Source organism: Sciurus vulgaris (assembly GCF_902686455.1).
Source record: "Sciurus vulgaris genome assembly, chromosome: 17".
Taxonomy (NCBI): Eukaryota; Metazoa; Chordata; class Mammalia; order Rodentia; family Sciuridae; genus Sciurus; species Sciurus vulgaris.
This window is the reverse complement of record NC_136478.1, coordinates 33792702-33812894: the sequence shown is the minus strand read 5'-3', so window position 1 is coordinate 33812894 and position 20193 is coordinate 33792702. Positions and strand designations below refer to the sequence as shown.

Sequence of the window (20193 nt, the reverse complement as noted above, 5' to 3'; positions counted from 1 at the left end):
GCAGTGTGGTCGCTGTGATGCGAGACTCCAGGAAGATATGCAGAACTGGCTGCCTGGTTATAGTTTGGCTTCAGCTTCAGCTTCTGTAGGAGATTGTGATAGCCCCTTCTGGGAAAGACAGCAGACAGGGCATCTCTGAGAAAAGGGTATAATGGGCACATGAAGGGACTTTTCTATTCTGAAGACATTCTTCCTTCATTTCCCCTTCCAAGGTATGTAAGTTTTTTTTTTTTTCTTAGTAGTTTTAGGTTTATGGAAATATTGAGCAGAAAGTACAGATTTCATAGACCCTTCCCCCTAGTTTCCAGTTATTAACATCTTGAAGAGTGTGGTACATTAGTTAAAATTGATGAGCCAAATACTGACATGTTAGTATTAATTAAAGTCGATCATTTTACATTAGGATTCACTGTTTGATGTTACAGATTCTCTGGATTTTGGCAAATATGTAAGGACATGTATCCACCATATAGTATCGTACAGAATAATTTCACTGCCCTAAAATTCCCCTTTGCTGCACCTGTTCATGCTCCCTCTCTCTTTCAGAACCCCTGGCAACCACAGTGTTGCTTTTTCCATAAAGTCATTTAGTTTGAATCAGACGGTATGTAGCCTTTTCGGATTGGCTTCTGTCACTTAGCAACATGCATTAAGATTCTTCAATGCCTTTTCCTGGCTTGATAGCTCATTTCTTTTTAGTACTGAGTAATATTCCATTGTAAGGATGTATCAGTTTGTTTATCCATTCACCTACTGAAGGACATCTTGGTTGCTTCCAAGTTTTGGCAGTTATACATAAAGCTACTTTAAACAACTATGTGTAGGTTTTTGTATGATCATATTTTTAGCTCCTTTGGGTAAATACCAAGGAGCATGATTGTTGGATTGTATAGTAAGAGTATGTTTAGTTTTGTAAGAGACTGCCAAAGTGTCTTCCAAAGTGGCCAGACCATTTTGCATTCCCACCAGCAGATAATGAGATTTCCTGTTACTTGACATCTTCCCCTAGCATCAATGGTGTCAATATTTTGGCTTTTCGTCATTCTAATAGAGGTGTGGTGGTGGTGTTTTAATATATAATTCTCTAATGACGTGGATGTTGACATCTGCTGTGGTTTGAATGTGTCCCCCACGTGTTCATGTGTTGGAAACAATCCCCAGTGCAGCAGTGTTGGGAGTTGAGACCTTTCAGAGGTGATCAGGTCATGAGGGCTCCACCCTGAATGGACTGATGTTGTCATCTAATGTTGTTGTCTTGAGAGTGGGTTTCTCGTACAAGCATACCTGACCCCCTCTTGGCTTTCTCACACTCTCACTATGCAGTGCTTTCCTTCGTGTTTTGAGGGAGCAAGAAGACTCACTAGATAAGTCCTCCTGAGCTTGGACCTCCCAGATTCCAGAACTGTGAGCCAAATAAATTTTTACTGTTTATGGATTATTCAGGCTGTGATATTTATGGTACAGTCCCATAAAATATGAACTAAGACAGCATCTTTTTTGTTTTGTTTTGTTTTGTTTTGCTTTTGGTACTGGGGATTGAACCCAGGGGTGCTTAATCACTGAGCCACATCCCCAGCCCTTTTTTGTATTTTATTTAGAGACAGGATCTCTCTGAGTTGCTTAGGGCCTTGCTAAGTTGCTGAGGCTGGCTTTGAACTTGGAATCCTCCCACCTCAGCCTCCATACCTCTGGGATTTCAGGTGTATGCCACCACCTGGCAAGACAGCATCTTTTAATCTGCTTTTTGCTCCATATACATTTTACTTGCTTAAGTGTCTGTTCTGATATTTTGCCCATAATCTAATTGGATTTTTTTCTTATTGTTGATTTTTAAGAGTTCTTTGCATAATAGGTGCAGAGAACCTTTACCAGATGATGTTTCGAATACAGTTTCTCCCAGACTATGTTTGTCTTTTCTTTTACACAGAAGTGTTTAATTTTATTGCAGTCTAGTTTCTTTCATTTATTGTGTTTTTGTCATAATGTCTAAAAAGTCATTCCCAAATCCAAGGTCACCTAGATTTTCTCTTATGTTGTCTTTGTTAGGAGTTTTTAATTGTTCTGTGTTTGTTTTTGTTTTGAAACTGTGTCTGTCTATGTTGCCCAGGCAGCTCCTGAACTCCTGGGTTCCAGCAGTCTTTCCAACTCAGCCTCCCAGATAGTGGGACTGCAGAAGTGTGCTGCTACAGGAATGTACTGTTTTTATAGTTTTGTGTTTTGCATTTAAGTCTACAATGTATTTTAAGTTGATTTTTGTGAAAGGTATTAAGATCTGTGTCTAAATTCTTTTTCTTCTATTTTTTTAATGTGGTCCACTGATGTAGCATCATTTGATGAAAAGAGTATCCTTTCTCCACTGAAGCCTTTGATCCTTTGTCAAAGATGGGTTGACTGTAGTGTGCAGGTCTGTTTCTGGGCTGTTTTGTTCCATTGCTCTTTTTGTCTGTTTCACCAACATCGCCCTCCCTTGATTGCTTTAGCTGTCTTGAAGTTAGTGTTAGTACTGTAATTTTGTTGTCTCTGTTAACATTAACTCTTCCGGTCTTTTGCCTTTCCTTATAAGTTTTAGAATCAGTTTGTCAATATCCACAAAATATCTTCTTTTTTTTTTTAATTGGAATTGCACTGAATTTGTAGACAAAGTTGGGAAGAAATATGATAGGTTCTCTATTTATTTAGATCTTCATTTCTTTCCTTAGAGTTTTGGAGTTTTCCTCATGTAGATCTTATACATATTTTATTATAATTTATACTTGAATATTTCAAGGTAGGTTTTAGTTTTTATTTGATTTGCTAATGCTAATGTACTATTTTGCTTTAAATTTCAAGTTCTCGTTGTCTATTGCTGATATATAAGAAAGCAGCTGACCTTCATTAATACCTTTTATATTAAAATCTTGCTATATATTTATAGTTACTTATTAGTACCAAAAGTTTTTTTTAGTATAAGAATTTATTTTTAAGTCAAAGTATGCAAAAAATAAAACCTTCAGAAAAAGATTTTCTAATCAAAATCAAATAATATTTCAAAAATACATTCCTTTAGTCATTTTAAAGTTCTTTTTTAAAATTTTTAAATTTTATTTTATTTATTTATTTATTTTTAAAGTTCTTAAAATACAAAAGAAGATGTAAGAAAGTCTAGTAGACCAGATGCTGCTGTTAGGACTTGTATGTTAGCGGTTATGCTTTCAGTACATCCCAAGCCAGCTACCTTCCACTTATGCCACCTTGTCCAAAGTAACCTCTACTGCCTCCACCACCTTGGCCATAACCACCAGGCCACCAGGAGTACCATATTCTCCACTGTGATTGTTCTGATTCTCATCCTCCCAGCAAATCCATATCCTCCTCATTATTTATTCCGTCTCTTGCCGTAGCCTGCCCTTCCAGAACTTCCCATTCCAGAGCTACCTCTAGGAGTAGAATTCAAGAAGAGTTCAGTGTACCATACTGCATGTTATTTTTATCTTTAGATATGAATCTTCATGTGTATTTGCTTCTATTGCTCTGCCATCAGCTCAATATCAATATGAACTCATATTGGATTTAGTATTGAGAATCATCATCAGCAGTGCCATTTTCAGTTGCAAGAAAAGGCAACCCTCTCGTGTACAAAATGACCATTACGAAAACCTGAACTTGCTTCAGCAGCTCCGCCATAGCTGTCACCTCCCATACCTCTCCCACCTCAGTCATCAAAGCCTTCAGTTCCCATAGCCTTAACTATTATAGCCACCACATATCCATCACCTTCTCGTTGCATTCTTTCATGCAAACTTCCATGCTTGGCTTCATAATAACCCCCTCTTATTCCTTTTGGCCTATCATATGGTCCCAGTGACTGTTCCAGCAATCTTCTTGGTGGATCGTGAACTCCTTTGATTTCACTCCTGCTGTTTCTGAAGATCTTTATACCCTGTACCCTATTCTTGTGTTTTCCCAGAACATTTTCTGCTATCTCCTTTGAAGCAGACTGCATGAAGACCTCTCTGGTGCTTCACCACCCCGGTAGTCCATTATCTGTGTTATCTCCATTTTAGCATGATTTCCAGATCTTGAAAAAATGGAACTATTTCATTTTCGGAAATTCTTTGCTGCAACCAAATAGTAGTCTGCAAAATTGTACTGTCGCATAGTGTAGTTTAGACCATTGTGTTTCATAACCCAATCTATCTCAGTGCTGTTTGATTTTAAATGCCCCTTTTATTTCACATACCCTGTCAGCCTATACTGTCACCAACTTTGGTGCTCATGGGGTCTGATGACGAGGCGGGAGAAGTGGTTGCTTCTGGCAGCACTCCCACAAGGGCTTTCCACCTGTCTTTTGCGGTCCAGATTGTTGATCATTTTCTACATAGGCATCATTATCATCAAGAAAGCTTGAGTTTGTTCTTCCCAATTTGTTTATCTTTTATTTCCTTTTCTTACTTCATTAACTTAAGACTTCGAGTATGCTGTTGACTAAAAATGGTGAGAGTGACCATCTTACCTTATTCTTAGTCTTAAGAGTGGGAAAGCTTTTATTTTTTCACCATTAAGCCTGATGTTAATTGTAGGATTTTTGTAGATATTCTTTATCAAGTTGAAGAACTTCTCCCCTATTTCTAGTTCATTGGAAGATTTTGTCATGAAGGGGTGTTGGAGTTTATAAAAATTTATTTTGCATATGTTGATATGATCATAGGGTTTATCTTCTTTTGTTGATAAAATAGATTGTATTATTATTGAATTTTGAACCATGTTTACATACCGGAGTAAATCCCACTTGGTTATGGCTTATAATTCTTTTTGTACGTTGTTGGATTTAATTTGTTGGTATTTTGTTCAGAATTTGTGCAGCTATATTCAGGAGAGATTTTGGTCTATAGTTTTCCTTGTCTCTTTGGTTTCTTTTCATCTGGTTTATGGGTAGGGTGATGCTAACTTTATAGAACGAGTTAGCAAGTATTCTCTGTGTATCTGTTTGCTGAATTTAGAGACAATTTGAGATAATTTCTAACTTAAAAGTTTGGTAGAATTCTCCAGTGAACCCATATAGACTTGGTACTTTCTGCTGTAGGAGTTTATTAATTATTGGTTTAGTTTCCTTAATAGATAGTAGGTCTACTGAGATTGTCTTTTTCTTCTTGTCAAGTTTTGGTTCATAGTGTTTTTCAAGGAGTTGGTCTATTTCATCTAGATTATCAAATTCATGGGCATAGCATCCTTTGTAACCTTCCTTTATTATCCTTTTAGTGTCTGTGGAATCACTAGTGATTACCCTTGTTTCATTTCTGATATTAGTAATTTGTCTTCTCTCTTTTCTTTATCACTTTTATTGATCTTTCCCAAGAACAAGCTTTTGGTTTCATTGATTTTTCTCTGTTGATTTTTAGTTTTCAATTTCATTGATTTGTGCTCTAATTTTATTTTCTTCTGCTTACTTTGGATTTAATTTGTTCATCTCTTCTTAGTTTCTTAAAGTGGAAGCTTACATTATTAATTTTTAGATCTTTATTCTTTCATGATATTTGCATCCAGTGCTATCAATTTTTTCATTTACTTAGACATATCTCTTGTGACTTTTTTGACCCATCTACTGTTTAGAAGTGTGTCGTTTAATCGTAAGTATGTATTTTGGGATTTTTCAGCTTTCTTTCTATTACTGGATTCTACTTTAATTCTCTTGTGGCCTGACAGCAGACATTTTATTGTTTTTATTTTTAAAAATTAAGGTATGTTTTAGGTTGAAAATGTTTGTATGTTTGTATATGTATATCTGTATACATACATGTATACTGTGTGTATATATATATAGAAATGCTGATAAAATGTTCTCTCATCTTTATTATATGTGATTTGACAAAACTAGGTTGGTTAAAACAGGCAGAATGAAGCATTGATAGATGTATTGATAACGAAAATGTCGTAAATGCATACAAAACCTTATTCAGCCTTAAAAAGGAAGGACATTCTGGCACATGCTGCATGCAGCATGGATGAACCTTGAAATCATGCCAGTGAAAAAGGGTTACAAAGTTCCAGAGATGGATAGGGTAATAGTTGAACACCAAGATGAATGTACTTAGTGTCATATAATCATATATTTAAAACTGGTTGAAATGGTAAATGTTGTGTTATGTATATTTTTATCACTATTTATTTGGTACTGGGGATTTAACTCAGGGTACTTCACCACTGAGCCACATTCCAGACCTTTTAATTTTTATTTATTTTGAGATAGGATCTTGCTAAGTTACTTAGGGTCTCACTAAATTGCTAATGGAAAAAAAAAATTAAAAACCAGAGTGGTATCAACTGTGAAAATATTTAAAGAGTTATTTTAATGATATACCTTTTCTGTATGTTTATGCTGTTTTTTGGAACTTAAGTGACCAGTTTAATTTTAACTTGTGATTGATCTTATAAAACATACTATATTTGCAAGGTCTGGTGGTGCATGTGTAGCTGTAGTGCCAGCTACTTGGGAGGCCGAAGCAGGATGTCAAGTTCGAGGCTAGCCTCAGCAATTTAGCAAGACCCGAAACAACTTGGCAAGACCCAGTCTTAAAAACTAAAAAGGGCTGGGAATGTAGCTCAGTGGTAGAGTGCCCCTGAGTTCAGTCCTCAGTACCATGAGCAAATATATATTATGTTATTATATTCAGGTAGAATTTTTAATGGGGTGATGAGTAGTATTTTTATGTAAATCATGAAATTGTATGTCTGTGATGAATCTGGTGCTTGTAGAAGACATATGTGCAGTCCTTTTAGGATCGTTACTTACTTATTCACTTGACTGATTTGTAGTCACAGAGTAGACCTGTACCTCATGGGGTTTGAGGACCTTCAGAGGTCAGACTCCAGTCCTTGGTTTTGAAAGTGTTCACTTGTTTGGGGATGTACCTCAGTGGTAGAGCATTACTAAGTTCCACAATTGTCTTTTCCTATAACAAGGGCTGCTTAGCCCTAATCTCTAATGGGTCCCAGTGTGCCACCAGAATCTGAGTCTGTTAGTCTAAGCCTATGATATCAAATAAAACCAGGGGTTGGTGTCTAACCTCATCTCCTTCCCTGCACCACTCTTTCCCCAGTCCATGCAGATAATGGTGCTCTGCTTAGTGGACTTGAGAGTAATTTCCAAATAGTTGCTTCTAGCACATTGGCAATCTCAGGAAGTTAAGAAAATGTGATGATGAGACCCATGCCGTGGAGACCGACTGTGTCTGTACAGGGTGGTGGGTCTCACACCATGCTTTAAAAATAATACTCATACCTAGCCCAGGTTGGGAATTGTTCCTCTGTTGAGGTTTGGGTTTCTGAACTAGGCCCATTATCAGGAACCTGTGCAGAGTTGAGATAGCTCAGATCCCATCTGTGGAGGGGAGTCTGGTCTGGGAGGAGATGCTGGGAGTTTTAAAAATTATGCTCAAGATGCAGTAACTTTGCCTCCCCACTCATGTTTATGTACGTACTGATTAAAACCAGACCGTGGGGTGCGGGGGACTTGTGGGCAAAAAACATTGTTTTAATGAAGTGAAGTTTGGCTCAGGCCTTATAATGCTATTGGTTTTGGATTAAAGAAAAAAATGTTCATTAAGAAATATGTGAGATTTTATATATAAGATTTTTTTTAAAAGAAAATCTGGTCTTGTACTAAAAGTGCTGGAGGTGTTTTTAGATTTTTTTTTTAAGCAAGACAGAGTATATTGGTGGAGAGTCACAGAGGGGGGGGTGTGTTTATATATTTAAATGTGAAAACGGTATACCTTGAATACCCTTTATCAATCTGACTCAGACACCCACAGTTATGGATTTGAATCCCCTTAATGGAATATTAGATAAATTGCTTATGATCTATGATCCAGAGATTTTTCTTAAAATTAAAGTTTAGAAAAGGAAGGCATTAATTCATTGTCCTTATAAATACTTTAAACAGTATGAAAAAGGTAGGAATTTCATATAACTACCATTTTTAGTCCCAGCCTTTTCATGGGATGTAGCATTTGTATTGGGTTCAGAGGATCCTTTTTCTACCAGTTAGACTGACCAAAGAAAATACATGTTATTTTATGTTTTGTATCAGTAGTATTATAATACATATTTTGTTTTTCACTTGCTCTTCCCACATAATGTATCTTGGGAACTTTTTTTCATGTAGAGTTCATGTAAGTGCTACATAGACTTCCATTGTATGGCTGTGTAGTAGTCCCCCCTTGTCTCTGGGGGATATGTTCCAAGACCCCTAGTGGATATCTGAACCTGTGGGTACAATCTAATCCTCTACATTACACTTTCCCCCCACAAAAAAAAAAAACCTATGGTAAAGTTAGTTTATAAGTTAGGCACAGTAAGAAATAAACAACAATCACCAATTTTTCAGTCCCAAACTAGCCTAGAATCTGAATTCTTGTTACCATGTCTTACTTTTGCAGTAAATGGATAAATCCCTTGAGACAAGGGATCCCTTGCCAACATTCTTGTACAGTCTAAATACTTTCTGCTTTAACACATTACCATCATGTTCTCTGTTCATGTCTTCTGCCCACAAATTGAGTGCCTTTTCTTTTTTTTTTTTTTTTTTTTTTTTTGATATCTGAATTGAATCCAGGGGTGTTTAACTTCTGGGCTATATCTTCAGCCCTTTTGTTTTTACCTTTTCCGTCCTAACTAAGACACTTAGGCACTGTGTCAGTAGCTTTTGCAATTTGGGGTGCAGTAGCAAAACCAGCATCAGTTTCTTTTTCCTTCTTCACAGTTTCACAGACAGATTTGTTCTTATCATAGGTCTTAGAAACCTCAGCGTATGATTTTTTTTCCCCTTAAATCAGACTTTCACTTTGTCGCCTAAAGAACGCGTGTTAGGATGTCTCCTTGGCATATCTAAATTGCCAGCATCACTATTCTTGCCTTTTATAGTCACTAAGTAAAATAAAGGTTCCTTGAACGCAAGCACTGGGGCAGTGGTCAGATAGCAGGACGCTGCTGAGACTGATGGGAGAGCGGGCGGGTAGTGCGCACCGGGCGGGTTTGCTGCACACAGGGATGGCTCATTTCCCCCGCTTCCCCCATGGAGAGGGATGGTGTGCGATTGCATCTTGCTACTTGGAATGCTGTGTAATTTAAAAGTTATATATAGTTTATTTCCGGAATTTTCATTTAGTTTCAAACTGCAGTTGACTGTGGGTCAACTGAAATTACTGAAATTAAAACTTTTTTTAAAAAATTAAAGCTAACGTTTTAGTTTTATTCCTCAGTCGGCGACCTGGAAGTGGAAATCTCAGCCCAGGGACAAGACTATACCCTATTCTTTTTTCTTTTTGTACCTGGTATTGAACTCTGGGGTGCTTAACCAGTGAGCCACACCCTAGCCCCTTTCTTTCCCTTTTATAAAATTTAATTTAATCTTTTAAAAATTTTGAGATGGTCTCACTAAGTTGCTGAGACTGGACTCAAACTTGGAATCCGCCTGCTCAGCCTTCCTAATCGCTGGGATTACAGGCATCTGCCACCACTCCCGGCTAATACCATACTTTTTAAAAAAATCATCCTCCTACTGATGAACACAAAGGTGGTTTTTCATGTTTCCTAATCCAGTGCTGCAGTGACCAATGTTGTATATATATGTCTCCTTGTGAATGTGTGCTGTGCTTATTGAACAGGGGGTATATGCTTAAATGTTTAACAAATCCTACTACATTGTCCTCTAGCCTGTGTTGTAGAATAGATGGAGGTGAGGCAGGCACTCTGAATTTGCTGGACTTCATTGATCTTGTTAATATTTGAGTTAAGACACAAAGTAGCAGAGCATGACAGTTTTTTCTTTCAGTTCTCATTAACATGAGGAATATTTCTGGGTGGACTGGGCTGACCTTAAGTATCTGCAGGCCCAGTCCTAGTGTGCTAGGTGTTAACCTGGAAAAATTTTAAAAACATTGAGTTATATTAGTGATGAGAAAAGGATTAACAGATCATGGTAATTAGAATAAGAGTATCAAAACATTAGCAGACATTGAGAAAAAATTTAATTCAATGTGCTCTGCATTTTCTTTGGTACATTTTTCTTTTTCATATGTGTTAGAAATTTTAGGTTGTGTATTTAACTTTTTTTCTTGTATACTTATTCAGCTTGACTATAAAAATAACTCTAAAAATGCCAGGGATTTCAAAGACCCTCCTCATTATAAAGCATCAACTACTTCATAAACTCTTAGTATTTGTACCAGTGTTAAAGATCCATTTAAAAAATAATTTTGAAGCTGTTAGGAAGTATACCACTTGAACATCTATCTACCGCAAACCCATAGATAGGTAGGGGCAGAAAAGGAGACAACAGAAAGAATTTTCATCACTGTGGAATGTCTTAATGCTTTCCCCATTTTACACTTTGCCTAATCTTTCCTATTATCTACATAGTCTGCGCGTGCAGCTTTGTGTGTGTGTGTATTTTCCTATATAAATGCACGCTGCTTTACTTAAAGCATTTCCCTAGTGTTGGACATGTAAATTGCTTTTTTGTTGTTGTTGCTTATTGGTAAAAAAAGCTAGTATCTCCATCTGTGTTACTCAAAATATGATGGCTGGGTTTCTTATTATATGTTGCCAGAAAGATTGTGGAGGTTAGCAGCGAAGGAGGGAAACCTAACACTTTACTCCCTTGGTCCCTCTTTGCTTCCCACATAGATCAGGATTTATCATTTTACTTATTTGTGTTTTGGTATAGTAGTTGTGAGATTTTGGGCTTATGGGTTTGTTTATGTGTGTGTTGAGGTATGTGTGAATGAGGTAGTTGTACAGTTGATTCTGCTTTGAAGTTTCTCTAGCTTTTTTTTTTTTTTTTTTTTTCTCATTCTGCCTAATCACGTTCTTATCTCAAAATGAAGTAATTGTGTACTTGGCACCACTAAATTAGAAAATTGTCTGCCCTTGGCTAAAAGAGCTCATGCATAGGAACCAGATAGAGTAAGAGGAGGGGAGGGGTGTAGCTCAGTAGTAGAGCCCTTGCCTAGCACATACTAGGCCCTGAGTTTCATCCCCGGTGCCAAAAAATAAAAACTTTGCTTTAAAGAAAAAAATGGTGCGGGATTCAGCAATTCCAGAAATGGACAATTGTGTCTTCCATTAAGAAGAATCTTACATAAAGTAAAACAAACTCTAAATTTAAGAACATGTAACGTGAGCTCCTTACTAAGAAAATTAATGATGAAAAGGATCTTTTGAGCTTGTGTGTTTTCTGGAAGATTAACCTGTGAAAGCAGCAATGCCCAAGAGAGCTGAGCAGATTAGATTCACGGATTCTCTAGTGACATGTGGAAAGCTGTTGGGATTGTACCATTAAATTCTTGCATTAAAACACTTTTAATACTAACCTGGGCATGATGGCACATGTCTGCAATCCCAGTGATTTGGGAAGCTGAGACAGGAGGATTGCAAGTTCAAGGCCAGCCCAGCAGTTTAGCGAGACCCTTTCTCAAAATAAAAAAGGCTGGGGATGTGACTCAGTTGTTAAGCATCCCTGGGTCCAATCTCTGGTACCAAAAACAAAACAACAACAATAACAACAACAGCAGCCCAGACTCTTACTACTATAAATAAATGGTGACCCTGGGATTTCTGGATACTCTGTGGGTCCTAATACAAAGGTCTTGCAAGTGTTTTCAGTATTCAAAAAGGGAAACAATTTGCTTGTTAACTGAAATATCAGATTGTCATTAGGGCTTTGTGTGAGTCATTCATTCCTCTGATGTACAAATCATCTTTTTATTGATTTAGAGTCTCCTCGTTCTCTTGTTTTGCTATATGGTAGCATATAAGGTAGAAGTTCCAGTGCAGTCTGTTTAGCTGCTTTAACAACAACTTGTCCTGCCTTTCAAAAATATTTTAAAATAATACCATGGAAATATAATTCACCCATTTAAAATGTGTAGTTCCATTGGTTTTTAAAATAGTCATAGAATTGTATAATCATCACCAGAATAAGTTTTAGAACATTTTCATCACCCCAAATTAAAATATCATTTACTCCCCATTTCTCCTCAGCCCCCTGCTGTGGTTACCACCAGTCTGCTTTTTGTCTCTACAAATTTTGATTGTTCTGCACATTTCATATTGATGGAATCATAAGACTGTGTGGCCTTTTGTGTCTGCCTTCTTCCGCGTACAATAGTGTTTTCAAGGTTCATCCTGTTGCCCCTAATATCAATGCTTCATCCTTTGTGTGGTTGAATAATATTCTATTGCATTGATATGTTACTTTTTGTGAATCCATTCATCAGTTGATAAACAAGCAGATTGTTTTGAATTTTGTACTTTTATGAACAATGTTACTATGAGCATTTATGTTAGCTTTTGTGTGTAGTACACATTTTGAGTTTCTTGGGCAGATTTGTAGGAATATTCCTGGTTTGGTTCTTTGTGGCATTGAGCCCAGTATATTCTCACATACCCTGTACTTACTAGGAAATAAGGAGAGAGAGAGAGAGAGAGAGAGAGAGAGAGAGAGAGAGAGAGAGAGAGAGAGAGAGAGACTGAAAATTGCTCTAGGGTAGTTTTCACCTGATATATTGCATCTTAAGTCTCAGAATAACTAGTAAAGCAGTAAGCTTCAAGTTGCAATTACTTCCAAGTTCCTGTTTCTATAGAAATCTTTGTATTTTATTAATGACAGTTTTCAGTTACTTATAATGATTATGAACCAGTCTTATCTATACTGTTAGCCTGGTATGAATTTACTTGTATATTGATATTGCTGTAGCTTTTATTCATTACCTCTAAGGGGAATTAATATTTGTTTTACTTGAAAATTTGGAAGCAAGCAAAAACTGTGGAAGCAATAATGGGCTTAGAGGGAGGGGTAAACGTGGCTAATGAGTTGTGATTGTCTCAGGTCTATGGATTGGGAAAGGCAGGGAAGTCCAAGGTGCTCTTTGTTTTTGTGATCCTAGTGCTTGAACCCAGGGGTGCTTTATCACTGAACTACATTCTCAGTCTTTTATTTTTTATTTTGAGACAGGTCTTGCTAAAAGCTTAGGGCCTCCCTAGGTTGCCCAGGCTGGCCTCAAACTTTCGATCCTCTTGCCTCAGCCTCCTGTGTTTCTGGGATTACAGGAATGCATCACTGTGCCTGGTTCCAAGGTACTCTAACTGGTACATTCTGGAACATTGCCCAGTGTCAGTGAACTGTCTTTTCACTCATTGTATAGAATGACTGAGGAAAGTTTAAATTTCTAAATATGGCAACTTTTGATTTTCAGGCATTTCATTTTATTTTATTAAATATTTCAGATGTGGAGACAATAAAGAGTAACATCTGAACTTCTTGATTTAACAAATTTAAGTTCCTTTTTCTTTTTCCTCCCCTACCCTCCCCTTTTCTTTAAGGTAAGCAGCTTTTCAGGTACAGTTGCACACTCTTTGGTATACTGCTGTTCAGCCCTTTCCCAGAGGTGACCCCTTCTGCAAGGAAGATATGTGTTCGTTCCATCCATATTTATATGCTGTGATCTGTGTTTATGCATTCATTAGCCCTAACCCTAACCATTATCTGTCTTATTATACATTACATAATGGTTTAACTTTTTTTTTTTTTTTTTTTTTGGAGACAGGGTTTTGCTTAGTTGCCCAGGCTGACCTTGAATTTAAGATTCTCCTGTCTCAGCCTCTCTGTAACTGGATTATAGGCATGTGCTCTGCATGTTTTAACTTTTTGAGGAACTGCCAAACTGTTTTCTGCATACCCACTATCAAAGTCTGAGGGTTTCAGTTTCTCCCCATCCTCACCGACACTACATGTTTTCCTTTTTTTGAATGTGGCAATCCACGTTGGGTGCCATGTGCATGCTGTAAATCCCAGCTACTCTGCAGGCCAGCTTGGGCAATTTAGCAAGTCTGTCTCAGAATAAGAAATATAAAGGGATGGGAGTGTAGCTTAGTGGTAGAGCACCCTTGGTTCAATGTCCAGTACCATAAAAAGAAAGATAAATAAATGACCGTAGCAATCCTAGAGGTATAAAGTAATATCAGAGCGTGATTTTGATTTTCATTTCTCTAATGACTCTATGTTGTTATCTTTTCATGTGCTTATTGGTCATCTGCATATCTTTGGAGACATGTCTATTCAAATCCTTTGCCCATTTTTTAATTGAGGTTTTTTTTTAAAAATCATTGTTGAGTCAGAGGAGTTTTTCAGGAGTTCTTTATGTATTCTGGATATTATCCCTTATCAGATGTGTATGATCTGCAGATATTTTCTCTCATTCTGTGGGTTATGTTTACTATCTTCGTAGTGTCCTTTGGTGCACAGAAATTTCCAATTTTAAGTCCAGTTTATTTTTACTTTCATTACCTGTGCATTTGGTGTCATCCAGGAAATTATTGCTGAATACAATGATATGCAGAGTGTTTCCCTAGTGTTTTCTTCCCTGAGTTTTGTAGTTCGAACTCTTGAGTTCAGGTCTTTAATCCACTTTGAGTTAACTGTTGTATGTGGTGGAAAGCAAGGGTCCAGCTTCTTTCTTTTGTATGTGGATATCCAGTTTGCCCAGCACTATTTGTTGAGAAGATTGTCCTTTCCCTACTGAATGCTCTTGCTACTCTTATATTTTATTGCAACATTACTTCAGAATGCATAAAAATATAAACTTCTTATGCCTTAAGACTATAAAAGAGGTGGACTTGGTGGCACACACCTGTAATCCCAGCGGCTGGTTAGGCTGAGGCAGGAGGATCTTGAGTTCAAAGCCAACCTCAGCAAAAGCGAGGTACGTGCTAAGCAACTCAGTGAGACCCTGTCTCTAAATAAAATACAAATTAGGGCTGGGGATGTGGCTCAGTGGTTGAGTGCCCCCGAGTTCAATCCCTGGTACCACCCACCCCACAGGAAAAAAAAAAAAAGATTATAAAAGCAAACAAATATATAAATTAAATACAGCTAAAACGACAAACTCAATGAAATGGAAATCATGTACTTTTATGGAGCAGATGACTTTTCATTCGCAGCGCCACTCTGAGGTCTTGCCTGTTCTGGCTGGCACAGGGGCTTGGGGACTGCCTCACTGCCTTACCAGCTAAGTTCCCTCATCCCTCTCTTTCGAAAACCAAATGCCGCAGGTACACCTTCGCCCTTGACGTGACATGTGTGCACATATATGGAACGGGCCATCGTCTTGCTCTCTTCTCAACTTGCTGGATTAAAATCCTATTGTTTAGCCTCAGCCTCGCAGTAAACACATCAGCACATGTGGGAAATCCCCTGGCTGCTGTTTCCGAGGAAGCCTCTGGACGATCCAGAACAGGCTTATGCTAATGTTTTAAATGTAATTTTGAAATGAAAACACACACTTTAAAATTTCTCATAGTGAGCGTATGGACCTGAAGGGTCTGCAGACCAGTTTGAGACACTTTCTCGAGGTTGAAAAATGTGCTTTATTTCATGTGCTGTTTATACATTTAATTTCTCTCCCAAGTTTAAACAGCTAATAGAGATACTGACATTTTAGTTTGGCAGGAGGAGCTTGTTGTGGTTTTTTTTACCCTTTGCTTTTTCCACAGTAACCTTTTGTAGTACCCCTCACTGTTGTCTGCTCTCTTAACTGATGGTAGTTAGGATTTCTTGTTCGTAGCTGGTGATCCATCTTTTCCTTAATTCCAGTGTAACTGCAGCTCTTCTTGTGGCTTGTTTTTATAACTTGTATTTTACTGCTTTTTCCATTGAATACAACCAAACTAAAAGCTTACATTTTCAATTTTAGATTTGATGTTTGTATTTAAAAATAATTTTACTGACAATATTCTGTCAAGTTGGCTTTTACTACATTAGTTTTGTTTTATGTGGTTTACATGACCCTGGAGTATCTTGTCTTCTCACAGTGAAATTCTCAACTGAGTTGTCCCTATTTTAAGTGTGAGACTGTGCCAGTTTGTTCTTAAAATATTGGAAGTGAGTTATGCTGAGACAAAGCTGCAAAGAAAAAGCCTTCATGTTCTGTTTATTATAAATGCTCTTGGCATTGGTTTCTTCTACTTGAGGATAGCTTCTTCCCAAAGCATTTTTGAGAAAAGAATCTCTCAGGTCTTTGGACAGGCCTGGGAGCAGATGGCAGAATGGAAACTGAGGCCCTAGGCTGTCTCAGAGTGGTGGGTTTCTCTCCTCTTTCTTTCTTTTCTTTCTTTCCTACTGGGAATTGAACTTAGGGCCTCACACATGCCAGGCAAGTGCTCTACCGCGGAGCTACATCCTCAGTCTGTTTTTAAAATTTTAATTTAAAACAGGGTCTTGCCGCGTTGCCCAGTCTGGCCTTGAAATTGCAATCTCCTGCCTCAACCTCTTGAGTAGCCGGATTGACTGTTGTATGCTGCCGTGCCCAGCTGAGGGTACCCTTCTCATGGATGTGAGCTCTTTTGTAACACCCAAATCAACCACTGTTTATCTTGTATGCATGACATGAAGTAGTGCCCTAATCTAATTTCAGGAAATGGTTCAACATTTCTATTAAAACTGCACTATTTTTCAAAATTAAGTGATGACCACAGCATCATATTTATTGAGCAAATGGTGTTTTGTTATTTCTTTTCACCCAACTAAGAATATACACGTGAAATAACATATTTCTATGACTGATGGTAGGCTAGGACTTTAAAAATTCTCACAGTGAGAATTCTTCAGTGATCTCTGTAGATTAGCCACCTGATATCTAAGTGGCTGTTAACTGGTGGTGGCTGCTGCTGCTGCTGCTTCACATTTTTAATGCTCTTTTTATTGTGATAAAATATGCAAAACATAAAATTTACTCTTGTGATCATTTTGAAGTGTATAATTTGGTGGTGTTATGTACAGTCACAGTGTTGCGTAGCCACTGCCACTGTCTAAATTCCAGAACATTTTATCCCCAAGTGGAAGTCCCGCACCCATTGAACAATTAGTTTTTCCCCATTAGGCCCCTCCTCAACCCCTGGCAACCAATAATCTACTTTCTCTCTCTATGGATTTGCCTGTTCTGCATATTTCATGTAAATGGAATTACATAATATGTGGTCTGTTGTATCTGTGCCTTCTTTTTGTTTTAAAGATTTATTCAGGGCTAGGAATGTGGCTTAGTAGTAGAGCAGCTGCCCGGCCTGTGTAAGGCCCTGGGTTCTATCTCCAGCACAAAACACTTTAAAAAAAAAAAAAAAAAAAGATTTATCCATGTTGTAGCTGTATCAGCATTTCATTACCTTTAATAGTCATTGTATGGATATATTGCGATATACATTTTTTTCTTTTTCATTTTATTTTGGTTTTCATTTTATTATGATTATATATTACATAACACACTGCATGCTATATAATATATCACATAACCTTCTAGCAGGGGTAGATGAATAACTGAATTTTTCCCCTCAGTCAGGAAAATGCTTCCTTAATCAGTGTTCTCCATACCCTTTGGTATATAATAAGATTAACTCCCGATATGTGCCTGTCTCTTTTCATCAAACTCTACTCAGGGAAAATGGACAACTCTTTTTCCTTTCCCCCATTAGTGAACTTGTGGATGTAGGCAGTGGCCACTCGGGGGATAACCAAGCACACACCCATGATGCTGAGTTCTGGAAGAATTTTGAACCACATTTCAACACACTTACACTCCTTAGAAGTGACCGAGAGAATCACAGCCTTTGGGACAGGAGTCCCCTGTGTCTCTCCTTTGCGAGCAAAGCAATAAACCTTTTTCCTTTTTCTCAAAACTGGGTCCTTGTTATTGGATTGGCATCAGGACAAGGATGGAGCTTTTAGCAACAAATCTGGCTCCGTGGATCTGAGAGCAGCCCCCCACTGCAGCTTTCCTGGGCAGACTTGACTCTCCAAGGAAACTCACTTCCATGCTGAGGATGCAAGGTGGCTGGCAAACTTGTTGAGAGCCAACTGCAGGAGAGTTTAGGAGACAGGGTGCTTCGTTGTGGTTCACTTTGAGAAAAAGGAAACTGAACTCAGGAAAGTTGTGACAACTTTGGCCTTTTGCGTGATCCCTGCCCTATGTATGCCTTGTCCAGTCACCTGCCATCTGCACCTCTGGACCTCTGGTCTGCTCTGAGGCTGAATGCCCTTAACTGTCTACACCCCACCTGCAGAGAACAAGGACTTTGGGTTACTTCCCCCAACTTCGCCCCCTTTCAGCAAGAAGCAGTTTGGATATGTTGCCACCCATTTTTCCATAGAAATGGAATATAGAAATTGATAGTGTGGAAATGTAACAGTGGTCCACTTCATGCTTTGAATGTAATAACCCTTGCTGCTCTGCCACTGCAACTTACTTTTTAAATGGATATGTTTCTTTTTCTTCCTCTGTCCCTGCTCCCCCCTAATCTCTCCCTGTCCCTAATCTCAGGGGAAACTGAATTACCTTTCTTCCCCATGTTAGGCAGATTTATCTGTCCTTGGGTACATTCCCACCATAGGAACAAAGTCAACCAGACTTTGGGGATGGCACCAGCAGATCTTGGAAATGATTATCTCCCAAATGAACAAATGAACTACCATGCCAGCAGAGAACACGTGGAATGTAGCCTTCAAATCACCTCCTTAAAAAACCCTGGTTTCTGCTGATGGGCAGAATCACAGCCTTTGGGACTGGAGTTCCCTGTGCTTCTCTTTTGTTAGTAGCAATAATTTTTTTTCGTTTTTTTCAAAAAGAAGTGGTGACCGGGTTGGGTTCCTTTCCCAGTAAACCCATTACCACATTTTAATAACAAATCTTTCGGATAGCCATGTTTTAAAATTGTTATGAAATATACATAACATAAATTTTACTGTTTTTTTATAAGTTTGTACAGTTTGGTGGCATTGAATATATTCACACTGTTGTCACCCCTCATCCTTCTGCACAAGTTTTTTTTTTTTTTTTTTCTACAGCTAAAACTCTGTATGGGTTAAACACTCACTCCCATTTTCCCCACCCAGTTCCTACCAACCACCATTCTACTTATCTTCTTGATAGAGATTTCACTACTATAGGGACCCCATGTGAATGGGGTCAAAAAGTATTTGTCCTTTTGTAACTGGCTATTTCACTTAGCATAATGTCCGCAAGGTTCATCCATATTGTACCATGTTGTCAGAATTTCCTTCCTTTTTACAGCTGAATAATTCCATGGTACCTAAATGTCACATTTGGTTTCTCCATTCATCTTTCCATTGACACCTATGTGGTTCCATCTCTTGTCTACTATGACTAATGCTGCTATGAAGGTGGGTGTACAATTATCTTTTCCCTGCTTTCAGTTCTTACCCAGAAGGGGAATTGCTGGATCATACAGTGATTGTGTCCTTTTTTTTTTTTTTTTGGATGAACTACCACACTGCTTTCCACAGTAGCTGTCCCACTTGACAGTCCCACAGGTGAAGTACAAGGATTCCAGTTTCGCCAAATCCTTGCCAACTTTTGTTATTTTCTTTTTTTCCCCTATAGAAGCCATCCTAATGACTACTTTTGTGTGTGTGTGTGTGTGTGTGTGTGTGTGTGTGTGATATTAGAAATGGAACTCAAGGGCACTCTACAACTGAGCTACATCCCCAGCCCTTTGTGTTAATTTTTTGTATTTTGAGGCAGGGTCTTACTAAGTTGCCCAACTAAGCCTCAGTCTTGAGATCCTCCTGCCTCAGCCTCCCGAGTCATGGGTGTGTGCCACCATACCTGACCTAATGGCAACTTTTTAAATGAATTTAACATCTTAATGTATAACTGAGTTTTAACTAAATTAGTTAACATTAAACCTTTATAAAATATCAATAGTGTAAAACATGGTGGCATGTGCCCTGTAATCCCAGTGACTTGGGAGGCAGAGGCAGGAAGATGGCAAGTTTGAGGCCATCTTCAGCAACTTAATGAGAACCCTGTCTTGAGAAAGAGAAGGGAAGGAAGAGAAGGAAGAATAGAACCAAGGAATGAATGAACTGGAGATGTAGCTTAATGGTAAAACAATCCAAGTTCAATTGACCTTCTTAATTAACCCTTCCACGTGAACTGGGATGGAGTATGGAGGATATTGAGGGGACAGATACTACTATAGTATGATAAAAACTATAAATCTCTTCTATAGCTTTCTTTACCCCCAAATAATGTAGAAGGCATACAGAAAAATAAGTGACATAATTTGGTAGCCTTGATCTGTCAAATTACCTTTTTCATCCTAGTACTGGGGATTGAACTCAGGGGTGCTCTATCACTGAGCTAC

The 20193-nt window shown here is 38.1% G+C and overlaps 1 protein-coding gene and 1 pseudogene across 3 annotated transcripts in view; one reads left to right on the top strand and one right to left on the bottom strand.

The window, feature by feature from the left end:
- The window catches only part of TENT4B (terminal nucleotidyltransferase 4B), a 65024-nt gene that overhangs the window by 9467 nt on the left and 35364 nt on the right, over nucleotides 1-20193 (top strand). The gene's annotated exons all lie outside the window — the stretch shown is intronic.
- LOC306647773 (NADH dehydrogenase [ubiquinone] 1 alpha subcomplex subunit 1-like) overlaps nucleotides 14806-20193 on the bottom strand; it is a 442780-nt pseudogene continuing 437392 nt past the window's right edge. The window contains exon 2 of the transcript XR_013766944.1: nucleotides 14806-19442. The product of XR_013766944.1 is annotated as an NADH dehydrogenase [ubiquinone] 1 alpha subcomplex subunit 1-like (transcript). The remainder of the gene's footprint in view (nucleotides 19443-20193) is intronic.